Raw genomic sequence first — 13,924 nt, 5'->3', positions numbered from 1 at the left:
CATTAAGAGATCCCTCTATAAGCACCCCGTCATAATCTTTTAACTTGTAGACAGGGGGTATGCGCGGTAGACATTCGGTAACGGTGAACACCTCATCGCTGTAACCTTGCTCATGTTTTTTGTCGAAAACACCGCTCAACTTGGATATACGTACCAAGTCCCCCAATATGAATTTAAAATCAACTTTTTTCTAACGGCGAAGGGGGAACAAACCATACAGATTTTTAAAGACTTGAAAAGAGTTTTCAGAAGAGACCTCGGAGGGCTTCATCCGTATACTCTTATGGTAGCTGTTGTTGAACCCCTTTACTAAATCTTGAACTATATGGATATATATATACATATATATATATATATATATGTGTGTTGTGAGCTGTAAAATATCGCCACATCCGCTCCTTCAGAGTTCTGTTAAATCGTTCAACAACTGAAGCTTTCAAATCTGAGCCTGTAGCAAAATGTACTATATTGTGCTTCTTCATGAGTTTCTGAAAAGTATTATTAAAAAATTATTTTCCGCCATAAGTCTGCACTTTCTTGGGGGCTCCTCCTTCCTTCAAGATAGAGTCAAAGGTCCGGGTCACCTCTGCCCCGCTCTTATTTTTTAAGACCCTTACAAATGCTATTTTAGAGAAAATATCTATAACCGTTAGCATGTAGCGATTTCGATAATTTTTATCTAAAGGGCCTACATATCACATAGTCCACCTGAAATTGGGACAAGGGATGAGTAGAAAAAACTATTGGTAATTGTTCTCGTACAGGTTTATGTAGAGTATAAGCATCCTGCTCTGCTAACCACTCATTCACTTGAGCAGCGCTTAACCGGCTACCTGTTTCTTCGGCTATAGCTCTCTGTAAACGCTCCTTAAGACCCAGGGTTAGAGGGGGTATAATAAATGTTTTTCAACATCTGCTCTGCCATCCTTCTTGCCTCTCTGAGGTACAATAACATTAATGAGCCACTTTCAAATAACGACAACATTTCATTTTCATTTTTGAATTTTTATTTTTGCAAACATCAAGTATTACGTATACAGACAATTCAGGATTCGTTGCAGGATACTTGTCCTCGTTTTCTCAATGATCCAGGCATGCAACACCCTGTATATTTGGTTTAGATTTACAGGCTTGTGTCGCTGAATTTTTAAAACACACACATCCTCTATATAAGTATATAAACAGCAAATATGATACATGTTACAAATAAATGGTGTTTCAAACAAATAAATTAAAATCTTAGACAAAGTTGTTTCTAGATCTTCAGAATCATCCACAAGACGGGATACCAGACTCTCGCCCGATTCTACATTAGCACAGGTATTGTGTGTTGTGTAGAAGGATACAATGTTCACTTTATTTTCAATAATTTGATGCGTAAGATTTGTAAGTTCTCTCAAAATCCCCAAAAAATTATTCTCTCTAACATCGCATGCATAATGCTTTACATCTAAGAGAGAATACAGTAGACGGCACGGGTCAAAATGATTGATTGATGACCCTGCATCATGATGACGTGTGCATGTCTAAATATGGGGCTCCGCCCCGTCCCTCCTGTTCCTGTGGTCACGTGTTAGAGGGTATGTGTTATTTTATATCTATATGGTATGCTTTGAAGTAGTCATGGTGATTGATGTCTAGGGGACTGGTTGAACTGGGGGGGTTGAGTGTTTGAACTTTTGGAACGTGTATGTCCCCCACCCCCAGGTTTATTGCCCTTATGTTTGTTATCTATGAAGCAGGAATATGTGTGTGTGTGTGTGTGTGTGTGTGTGTGTGTGTGTGTGTGTGTGTGTGTGTGTGTGTGTGTGTGTGTGTGTGTGTGTGTGTGTGTGTGTGTGTGTGTGTGTGTGTGTGTGTGTGTGTGTGTGTGTGTGTGTGTGTGTCTGTGTTAGAAACAAGGTCCCTTGGCATTGTGTCCATTTCAGGCTTTAAACAACAATTACACAGCCATTTAAATAATATTTCTCAGCCTAGTTTCCTATCTAGTTCTCTTTATATGTACAGGCACAGAGCTTCCAGATGGCTCCAGCCTAAGGATTTTCAGTGCATGTACACCTGGGGAGATTAGAACCCCAAAGAAAAGATCCTAAAGGTAATTTCAGGTTTATCATGACAGCCACTTTATGAAAGGCCTTTACTTATGGCTAAACAGCTTCTACACAGCTTATTAATTAATGCTGGGGGATGAAATTAGGTGTTTCTAGGAGAGCTTAAAAAAATCTACAGTGAAACAAACATGTACACTTTACATACATATTTATTGACATTTAAAAAGACCACAGTAACATGACAGAATTTGTCCAAATGCGACGAAATCTGCTAGGGGATATTAAATGTACAACAGTAGTATTAGGTAAGAAGCAATACGTGTTAAACATGTGGCACGTGCAATCATGACAGCCTCTTTATGAAAGGCCTTTAATTAGGTGTTTCTAGGAGGGCTTAAACAAATCTACTATGAAACAAACATATACACTTTACACACATATTTACTGTCATTTAAAAAGACCAAAGTAACATGACAGAATTTGTGCAAATGCGACGAAATCTGCTAGTGGATATTAAATGTACAACAGTAGTATTATGTAACAAGCAATACATGTTAAACATGTGGCACAGGCAATCATGACAGCCTCTTTATGAAAAGCCTTTAACTATGGCTAAACAGTTTTCTACACATCGTATTAATTAATGATGTGGGCATACCCAGAATTTACAGGCAGGAACGATTGATCTACACATGGCGGGAAAACTTACAGAGTTTTGATGGAGCGGGCAAGCGTCTTTGAGCTGATGAATTCGAAACGGATAATGGTCGGGGCTAACCGGACCCTCTATCTGTAAGGAATAGTAAACATTTTGGAATTATAACAGGTGTTAAAATGTAGGTACTAAATATTTTGAATTAAATCAATTGTTTTCAAAATGTATCTCACGCTTCAACGATAGGGGAAGAGGTAATTTCATATTTCGGCCAACACATCAAGATCTAACAGGGTTGAGTGGGGATTCATAGTACAACAGGAGGCTTCTGTAACCTGCAATTACGTGTTAAATATGTTTTACATACATCCACGACTGACTGGTTTCACAAACTACATTTTAAGGTTTTGTCAGAAAGCTGTAACAGGCCTCATTCAAACGTCTAGAGATGAACCTAGAGACACCAAAAACATCACCGCTTAGAGCAGCTTGGAGATTATTAACCATGTAAGTGGGGAGCAAAAGAGCGGATTTAACCAACTCTGTACAAACCCCGACACGGGGTATGATAACTCTGACGCGTACGTCTAATGATTATTGTAGATGTTTACAACTGAGGGAGTTGACAGTAGGTCAATGAGATGTATAGGCAAATTGACATAACGGACCTCAAAGACCAACAGCCTACTTAATAATATAGAATGCAGGGGTGTGTACTGAACATGTAACCATTATAAAACAAAAAAATAAAAATATCGAAACACCCCCTAGTTAGGGACAGAACGTGGACAGAACGTGGAGCATAAACTTTAACACTATGTTACTACAGCTTTAGCGCAAACCCACAGCCCCGAATATTTAGCGGCCAGGACAGATTAAAAAAGAGATGTGAATAAGTGAATCCCTCCTAATAGATATTTCTGAAGGCTACGGGGACATAGGTGATTGGGAAGCGACTGTTAGACGTAGATTCTCAGAAACAATTTATAGTCTTTCCTACAATGGTATGTTATAAAGTTTGTAATAATGTACTGTAGACCTCCAATGTTTTTGCATAAAAACACTAATGATGCATGTTTAAATAGTAGTACAATTGGGTAATTAATTCTAACATGTCTTTAAAAAGTTAGTACTATATATTTTGGTATTAAATCAATGGTTTTAAAACAGTATCTCACCCTTTAACGATGGGAAAATGTCCTTTCCAGCCATCAACCCGGTCTGTCACGAAGAAAAAGACATGGAAAATCAGGGTGCGTGCATGAGTGTGCGTGTGACGGAGCAGCAGGAGTGTGTGTGTGTGTGTGTGTGTGCGTTTCAAAAAACAAAAGGGTTTGTGTGTGGGTTCAACAAGGGGTCCCAGCGCTCTATCTGTAGAGAATCGTTTGAAACCAAGGTTTGCACTATTGGCCATATGGCATGTCAAGATATCGGCCGACCGCCCGGGGTTAAACACAGATATCTAATCAACGCACCAGGACCCCTACCAAACCGTTTGCAGACAGAAAGGCTCTATGAATTCACAGCCTTTTGGTCTCTAAACCAAAACATACAGGGGGGGTTGCATATAGGATATCTCTCGGAACTCATTCCGTACTTTCGATAGTTAGGGACAGAACGTGGAGCATATACTTTAACACTATGTTACCACAGCTTTAGCGCAAACACACAGGCCCGAATATTTCGCGGCCAGGACAGATTAAAAAAGAGATGTCAATAAGTGAATCCCTCCTAATGGATATTTCTGAAGGCTACTGGACATAAGGACTTGGGGAAGCGACGGTTAGACGTAGATTCTCAGAAGCAAACTGAGCCCTGTCCTTTACATAGCCCTTCACGATCACACATTTTTTAGGCGTAAGTCCAAATAATCACATACCCAAGAATATTTATATATTAAAAAAACGAAAGTGTGCACTCTGAACGACTTCGTAAGACAACAGGCAGCAGTCCCAGGACAGACAACATAGTCTGTGAAGCCCTCATAATGGATATTTCGGGAGCTGAGTAAGTCTACGAACGTTTCCATGTCTTTTTCTTCGTGACAGACCGGGGTGATGTCTGGAAAGGACCTTTTCCCATAGTTACGGGTGAGATACATTTTTAAAACCAGTGATTTAATTCCAAAAATATTTAGTACAAACTTTTTAAAGACGTGTTAGAATTAATGACCAAACTGTACTACTATTTAAACATGCATCATTAGTGTTTTATGTAAAAACATTGGAGGCCTACAGTTGTACCGCACACTCAAGCACGCACCCGGATTTTCCGTGTCTTTTTTTCTTCGTGACAGACTGGGTTGATGGCTGGAAAGGACATTTTCCCATCGTTAAAGGGTGAGATACTGTTTTAAAACCATTGATTTAATACCAAAATATATAGTACTAACTTTTTAAAGACATGTTAGAATTAATTACCCAATTGTACTACTATTTAAACATGCATCATTAGTGTTTTTATGCAAAAACATTGGAGGTCTACAGTACATTATTACAAACTTTATAACATACCATTGTAGGAAAGACTATAAATTGTTTCTGAGAATCTACGTCTAACAGTCGCTTCCCAATCACCTATGTCCCGTAGCCTTCAGAAATATCTATTAGGAGGGATTCACTTATTCACATCTCTTTTTTAATCTGTCCTGGCCGCTAAATATTCGGGGCTGTGGGTTTGCGCTAAAGCTGTGGTAACATAGTGTTAAAGTATATGCTCCACGTTCTGTCCCTAACTAGGGGGTGTTTCGATACATTTTTTTGATTGTTTTATAATGGTTACATGTTCAGTACACACCCCTGCATTCTATATTATTAAGTAGGCTGTTGGTCTTTGAGGTCCGTTATGTCAATTTGCCTTTATACATGTCATTGACCTACTGTCAACTCCCTCAGTTGTAAACATCTACAATAATCATTAGACGTACGCGTCAGAGTTATCATACCCCGTGTCGGGGTTTGTACAGAGTTGGTTAAATCCGCTCTTTTGCTCCCCACTTACATGGCTAATCATCTCCAAGCTGCTCTAAGCGGTGATGTTTTTGGTGTCTCTAGGTTCATCTCTAGATGTTTGAATGAGGCCTGTTACAGCTTTCTGACAAAACCTTTAAATGTAGTTTGTGAAACCAGTCAGTCGTGGATGTATGTAAAACATATTTAACACGTAATTGCAGGTTACAGAAGCCTCCTGTTGTACTATGAATCCCCACTCAACCCTGTTAGATCTTGATGTGTTGGCCGAAATATGAAATTACCTCTAAAGCGTGAGATACATTTTGAAAACAATTGATTTAATTCAAAATATTTAGTAGCTACATTTTAACACCTGTTATAATTCCAAAATGTTTACTATTTCTTACAGATAGAGGGTCCGGTTAGCCCCGACCATTATCCGTTTAGAATTCATCAGCTCAAAGACGCTTGCCCGCTCCATCAAAACTGTACATATAAAGAGAACTAGATAGGAAACTAGGCTGAGAAATATTATTTAAATGGCTGTGTAATTGTTGTTTAAAGCCTGAAATGGACACAATGCCAAGGGACCTTGTTTCTAACACACACACACACACACACACACACACACACACACACACACACACACACACACACACACACACACACACACACACACACACACACACACACACACACACACACACACACACACACACATTCCTTGTTTCTAACACACACACACACACACACACACACAAACACACACACACACACACACACACACATTCCTTGTTTCTAACACCCACACACACACACACACACACACACACAAAATCAAATCAAATCAAATTTATTTATATAGCCCTTCGTACATCAGCTGATATCTCAAAGTGCTGTACAGAAACCCAGCCTAAAACCCCAAACAGCAAGCAATGCAGGTGGAGAAGCACGGTGGCTAGGAAAAACTCCCTAGAAAGGCCAATACCTAGGAAGAAACCTAGAGAGGAACCAGGCTATGTGGGGTGGCCAGTCTTCTTCTGGCTGTGCCGGGTGGAGATTATAACAGAACATGGTCAAGATGTTCAATGTTCATAAATGACCAGCATGGTCGAATAATAATAAGGCAGAACAGTTGAAACTAGAGCAGCAGCACAGTCAGGTGGAAGTTGAAACTGGAGCAGCAGCATGGCCAGGTAGACTGGGGACAGCAAGGAGTCATCATGTCAGGTAGTCCTGGGGCATGGTCCTAGGGCTCAGGTCAGTTGAAACTGGAACAGCAGCATGGCCAGGTGGACTGGGGACAGCAAGGAGTCATCATGTCAGGTAGTCCTGGGGCATGGTCCTAGGGCTCAGGTCCTCCGAGAGAGAGAAAGAAAGAGAGAAGGAGAGAATTAGAGAACGCACACTTAGATTCACACAGGACACCGAATAGGACAGGAGAAGTACTCCAGATATAACAAACTGACCCCAGCCCCCCGACACATAAACTACTGCAGCATAAATACTGGAGGCTGAGACAGGAGGGGTCAGGAGACACTGTGGCCCCATCCGAGGACACCCCCGGACAGGGCCAAACAGGAAGGATATAACCCCACCCACTTTGCCAAAGCACAGCCCCCACACCACTAGAGGGATATCTTCAACCACCAACCTACCATCCTGAGACAAGGCTGAGTATAGCCCACAAAGATCTCCGCCACGGCACAACCCAAGGGGGGGGGGGGGGGGGGGGCGCCAACCCAGACAGGATGACCACAACAGTGAATCAACCCACTCAGGTGACGCACCCCCTCCAGGGACGGCATGAGAGAGCCCCAGCAAGCCAGTGACTCAGCCCCTGTAATAGGGTTAGAGGCAGAGAATCCCAGTGGAAAGAGGGGAACCGGCCAGGCAGAGACAGCAAGGGCGGTTCGTTGCTCCAGAGCCTTTCCGTTCACCTTCCCACTCCTGGGCCAGACTACACTCAATCATATGACCCACTGAAGAGATGAGTCTTCAGTAAAGACTTAAAGGTTGAGACCGAGTTTGCGTCTCTGACATGGGTAGGCAGACCGTTCCATAAAAATGGAGCTCTATAGGAGAAAGCCCTGCCTCCAGCTGTTTGCTTAGAAATTCTAGGGACAATTAGGAGGCCTGCGTCTTGTGACCGTAGCGTACGTATAGGTATGTACGGCAGGACCAAATCAGAGAGATAGGTAGGAGCAAGCCCATGTAATGCTTTGTAGGTTAGCAGTAAAACCTTGAAATCAGCCCTTGCTTTGACAGGAAGCCAGTGTAGAGAGGCTAGCACTGGAGTAATATGATCAAATTTTTTGGTTCTAGTCAGGATTCTAGCAGCCGTATTTAGCACTAACTGAAGTTTATTTAGTGCTTTATCCGGGTAGCCGGAAAATAGAGCATTGCAGTAGTCTAACCTAGAAGTGACAAAAGCATGGATTAATTTTTCTGCATCATTTTTGGACAGAAAGTTTCTGATTTTTGCAATGTTACGTAGATGGAAAAAAGCTGTCCTCGAAATGGTCTTGATATGTTCTTCAAAAGAGAGATCAGGGTCCAGAGTAACGCCGAGGTCCTTCACAGTTTTATTTGAGACGACTGTACAACCATTAAGATTAATTGTCAGATTCAACAGAAGATCTCTTTGTTTCTTGGGACCTAGAACAAGCATCTCTGTTTTGTCCGAGTTTAATAGTAGAAAGTTTGCAGCCATCCACTTCCTTATGTCTGAAACACATGCTTCTAGCGAGGGCAATTTTGGGGCTTCACCATGCTTCATTGAAATGTACAGCTGTGTGTCATCCGCATAGCAGTGAAAGTTTACATTATGTTTTCGAATAACATCCCCAAGAGGTAAAATATATAGTGAAAACAATAGTGGTCCTAAAACGGAACCTTGAGGAACACCGAAATTTACAGTTGATTTGTCAGAGGACAAACCATTCACAGAGACAAACTGATATCTTTCCGACAGATAAGATCTAAACCAGGCCACACACATTCCTGCTTCATAGATAAATAGATAACAAACATAAGGGCAATAAACCTGGGGGTGGGGGACATACACGTTACAAAAGTTCAAACACTCAACCCCCCCAGTTCAACCAGGCCCCTAGACATCAATCACCATGACTACTTCAAAGCATGACCACAGGAACAGGGGGGACGGGGCGGAGCCCCATATTTAGACATGCACACGTCATCATGACGCAGGGTCATCAATCAATCATTTTGACCCGTGCCATCTACTGTATTCTCTCTCATCTAAATAACAAATATGTATTGACACTCGGTATCTTGGGGTTTATTGAGCCAGAAAGTCATCACATCAGCCACCACAGCTTTCCTGTATTTGTTGTTGTCCACCAGGGTGTGTCGGATTTCTTTGAGTTTCTCGTGGATGTAGATCGCCTCCTTCAGTTAATGTAGGAAAGCCTCGGTTACCCTGTAAACTCTGGGAATAGACGGCACAAGACCCATAGACTCTAGGGCTCTGCCCAGCGAAGGTATAAACCTGCAGGACCACAGTCTTTTCACCAACTCCTCAAAATGGTTGAGGAAGTAGTATTTTATGTTAGACATGACTGATTTACAGTTCATGAGGGTTGTCTAATATGAAGTTTTGGAAAGATCTGACCTTTTTAACCCTTCGAAACAGCCCCTGTGACACCAATTATGGCACTTCCGGTTGGCACAGGAAGCTAAAGGTAAAGACATATCCTCATTGGGGTATGCTTTTACAGAATCCTGAGTTTTAAGTCTTTACGTTAAGAACTGACTGATTTACACAGGGTTGAATGCACTATTTCTATCAAACTGCAGGTTGGGTATGGAAAAACACTTTTAGAGTGATTGTAACCACTTCCGGTTGCTTCAGGAAGCTTAGAATCGACACAGGTAGACCTCATAGTGGCCTGATGGACTGTCATCGAAGACAGGTTCATAAGGCATTCATAACCCACATAGGCTTCAGGTTGACTTTAGAGGAGCAGGCAATGCATTCCTATGGGGAGAGAAGTCAATGCAAACTGCTTGATGTGAACACCTTCTTTTAACTGTTAAGGGCTAATGCCACACGGTCAAGGTTAGGCTTGCACAGATCGGGAGGACCTCAGGAACGTACCCAATGTCGAATTGTGCTTCTCACCCTAACGGTTCTCTCACTGTCACCCAAAAGCAAATGACATTTAGGGCCAGGCTTAATTTTGGGCCTTCTTTTTTTCAAGGTCGCTGCACTCAGAGCGAGCTACGGTCAAGCGGGGCATCTCGTTGAACTCGGCACAGCCTTGAGAATATGGAAATGCCATTGTAGGCTCTGTGTGTCTTTAAGTACCACACTTTGTCACTCCATCCTTGCTGTGTGTGTATGTGTGTGTGTGTGTGTGTGTGTGTGTGTGTGTGTGTGTGTGTGAGATCTTTTCTTTGACATCTGTTGGGAGAAATGACTGACTTACAGATCATGAGGGTTGCCTAATCACACATATGAAGTTTTGAAAAGATCTGACCTTTTTAACCCCTCGAAACAGCACCTATGACACCATTTAAGGCACTTCCGGTTTACACACGAAGCTGAAAGTGAACACATATCCTCCTTGGTGTAGGCAATTGTAGAATTTTGAGTTTTAAGTCTTTACGTTAAGAACTGACTTATTTACGGAGGGTTTAGTGAGTGTGTGTTATTTCAGAAAATCACAGAAAATCACAGAAATCTCGCAGAGCTTCGAAGCACACTTTAAAAAGATTTGTATGAACACGCTGCAACTGGATCTGTAACTGTTTAAAAAAAAAAAACTATTTTTGAACATCACCAATTTGACATTGTACGATTTCTTTTAAATGACGATAGATAAATGTCTGGTTCTTTTTTTATTGACACCGTAGGTTCCTTTACTTTGACGTATTGCTCTATTTTCATTTTGGACCTTTAATCCCAGAAAAAAACGCCATCTTGTTCGGGGCCAACTGCCCATTTTGCTAAACCTATGCTCACCAAGTTTCGTCTTCGAAGTCTTTTCCGTTTAGGAGATAAGGCCACGTCGTGATTCGTGATGTTTTGTACTTTTGCAATATGATTCCATTCGCCCTCTTGTGGGATTTACCGGGATAGCGGAAAAATGACCAAAATTTGAATATTTTATAAAACGGAAACCGAATCTCTGAGAGAGTTCGTTTGATGACTTCCAGGAAGATCCGGCTCTGCCACACGGCCCGACGCCGTCCGCAAATTTTAGAAACGTTTTTGGATGTCTAGTAAGGGACCGTACATTTGCATGGACTTTCTCACTAACCATATGGCAAGCGTCAAAATGTTCCCTTATGTATGTAAGGGGCGGCAGGGCCTAGTAGCCTAGTGGCTAGAGCGTTGGACTAGTAACCGAAAGGTTGCAAGTTCAAATCCCCGAGCTGACAAGGTAAAAATCTGTCATTCTGCCCCTGAACTGGCAGTTAACCCACTGTTCCTAGGCCGTCATTGAAAATAAGAATGTGTTCTTAACTGACTTGCCTAGTTAAATAAAGGTAAAATAAAAATAAATTAAATAATACCAAAAGCTTACATTTACTTGGAAGAGTTCAAGTGTTGTGTTGGAAAGTCATAGCCAGCTAGCTAACAGAGCATCCCTCTGTTTGAGCAGGGTGTTTCAGTGGGCTAAATTAGCTAGCTACAATTTCTAGCTAAGTAAGTGAAACTATTCATTTTTCTTGCTTCTTCTTCATTTTGGAAGAAATACATTTGTTTAAAAAAATTCAACTATCTCTCTTTGAGTCAACTACTCACTACATTTTATACACTGCAGTGCTAGCTAGTTATAGCTTATGCTTTCAGTACTAGATAATTCTCTGACCCTTTGATTGGGTGGACAACATGTCAGTTCATGCTGAAATAGTTCTGATAGGCTGGAGGACGTCATCTGGAAGTTGTATTAGTTACTGTGTAACACGGAACCCAAACCGGCTGCGCGCGTGCACCATCGTGCATAAATTTATTTAGTCCCCCTACACCAAATGCGATCACAACACGCAGGTTAAAATATTAAAACAAACTCTGAACCAATGACATTAATTTGGGGACAGGTCGAAAAGCATTAAACATGTATGGTAATTTAGCTAGTTATCTTGCACTTGCTAGTTAATTTGTCCTATTTAGCCAGCTTGATGTTGATAGCTAATTTGTCCTGGGATATAAACATTGAGTTGTTATTTTACCTGAAATGCACAAACCGATTAGTTTCTAGTCATCTCTCCTCCTCCGAGGCTTTTTCATCTTTGAACTAAAAAAGTATTTAGTCACAGACACCAATTGTACAAGTTCTCCCACTTAAAAAGCTGAGAGAGGCCTGTAATTTTCATCATAGGTACACTTCAACTATGACAGACAAAATGAGAAAAAGTAAATCACATTGTAGGATTTTTAATGAATTGATTTATCTTTTATGAGTTTATCTCAATACTTTGTTATATACCCTTTGTTGGCAATGACAGAGGTCAAACGTTTTCTGTAAGTCTTCACAAGGTTTTCACACACACTTGCTAGAATTTTGGCCCATTCCTCCATGCATATCTCCTCTAAAGCAGTGATGTTTTGGGGCTGTTGCTGGGCAACACAGACTTTCAACTCCCTCCAAAGATTTTCTATGGGGTTGAGATCTTGAGACTGGCTAGGCCACTCCAGGACCTTGAAATGCTTCTTACGAAGCAACTCCTTCGTTGCCCGGGCGGTGTGTTTGGGATCATTGTCATGCTGAAAGACCCAGCCACGTTTCATCTTCAATGCCCTTGCTGATGGAAGGAGGTTTTCACTCAAAATCTCACAATACATGGCCCCATTCATTCTTTCCTTTACACGGATCAGTCGTCCTGGTCCCTTTGAAGAAAAACAGCCCCAAAGCATGATGTTTCCACCCCCATGCTTCACAGTAGGTATGGTGTTCTTTGGATGCAACTCAGCATTCTTTGTCCTCCAAACACGACGAGTTGAGTTTTTACCAAAAAGTTCTATTTTGGTTTCATCTGACCATATGACATTCTCCCAATCTTCTTCTGGATCATCCAAATGCTCTCTAGCAAACTTCAGACGGGCCTGGACATGTACTGACTTAAGCAGGGGGACACGTCTGGCCCTGCAGGATTTGAGTCACTTTTGGCATAGTGTGTTACTGATAGTAGGCTTTGTTACTTTGGTCCCAGCTCTCTGCAGGTCATTCACTAGGTCCCCCCGTGTGGTTCTGGGATTTTTGCTCACCGTTCTTATGATCATTTTGACCCCACAGGGTGAGATCTTGCGTGGAGTCCCAGATCGAGGGAGATTATCAGTGGTCTTGTATGTCTTCCATTTCCTAATAATTGCTCCCACAGTTGATTTCTTCAAACCAAGCTGCTTACCTATTGCAGATTCAGTCTTCCCAGCCTGGTGCAGGTCTACAAATTTGTTTCTGGTGTCCTTTGACAGCTCTTTGGTCTTGGCCATAGTGGAGTTTGGAGTGTGACTGTTTGAGGTTGTGGACAGGTGTCTTTTATACTGATAACAAGTTCAAACAGGTGTCATTAATACAGGTAACGAGCGGAGGACAGAGGAGCCTCTTAAAGAAGACGTGCCAGTGAGAGCCAGAAATCTTGCTTGTTTGTAGGCGACCAAATACTTATTTTCCACCATAATTTGCAAATAAATTCATAAAAATCCTACAATGTGATTTTCTGGATTTTTTTTCTAATTTTGTCTGTCATAGCTGAAGTGTACCTATGATGAAAATAACAGGCCTCTCATCTTTTTAAGTGGGAGAACTTGCACAATTGGTGGTTGACTAAATACTTTTTTGCCCCACTGTAGTAAATACTATATTTTATACCATCTATTTTATCTTGCCTATGCAGCTCTGTCATTGCTCATCCATATATGTGTATGTCTATATTCTTATTTCAATTCCTTTACTTAGATTTGTGTGTGTTAGGTAGTTGTTGTGGAATTGTTAGATTTCATGTTAGATATTGCTGCACTGTCTGAACTAGAAGCATTTCGCTACACTCACAATAACATCTGCTGACCATGTGTATGTGACCTATTTTATTTTATTTTAGTGAGTTATTATCCCAGTTGGGGGAGTGGTTGCTTCCTACAACAAGAGCACAAAATGTGTGCATTTCAAGCCATCTTTGAAAAGCGAGTCAGGTAAAGATTTTGAGATGATCTTGAATAAGCTCAGTAGCCAATAGTCAGAGCGTACCATAATTTGTCTGATTCTCTGTAATAATTGTATGGGAATAATAATGAC

The sequence above is a fragment of the Oncorhynchus kisutch genome, linkage group LG9 (genome assembly GCF_002021735.2).
Source record: "Oncorhynchus kisutch isolate 150728-3 linkage group LG9, Okis_V2, whole genome shotgun sequence".
Lineage (NCBI taxonomy): Eukaryota > Metazoa > Chordata > Actinopteri > Salmoniformes > Salmonidae > Oncorhynchus > Oncorhynchus kisutch.
Note: the sequence above shows the minus strand (reverse complement) of the source record.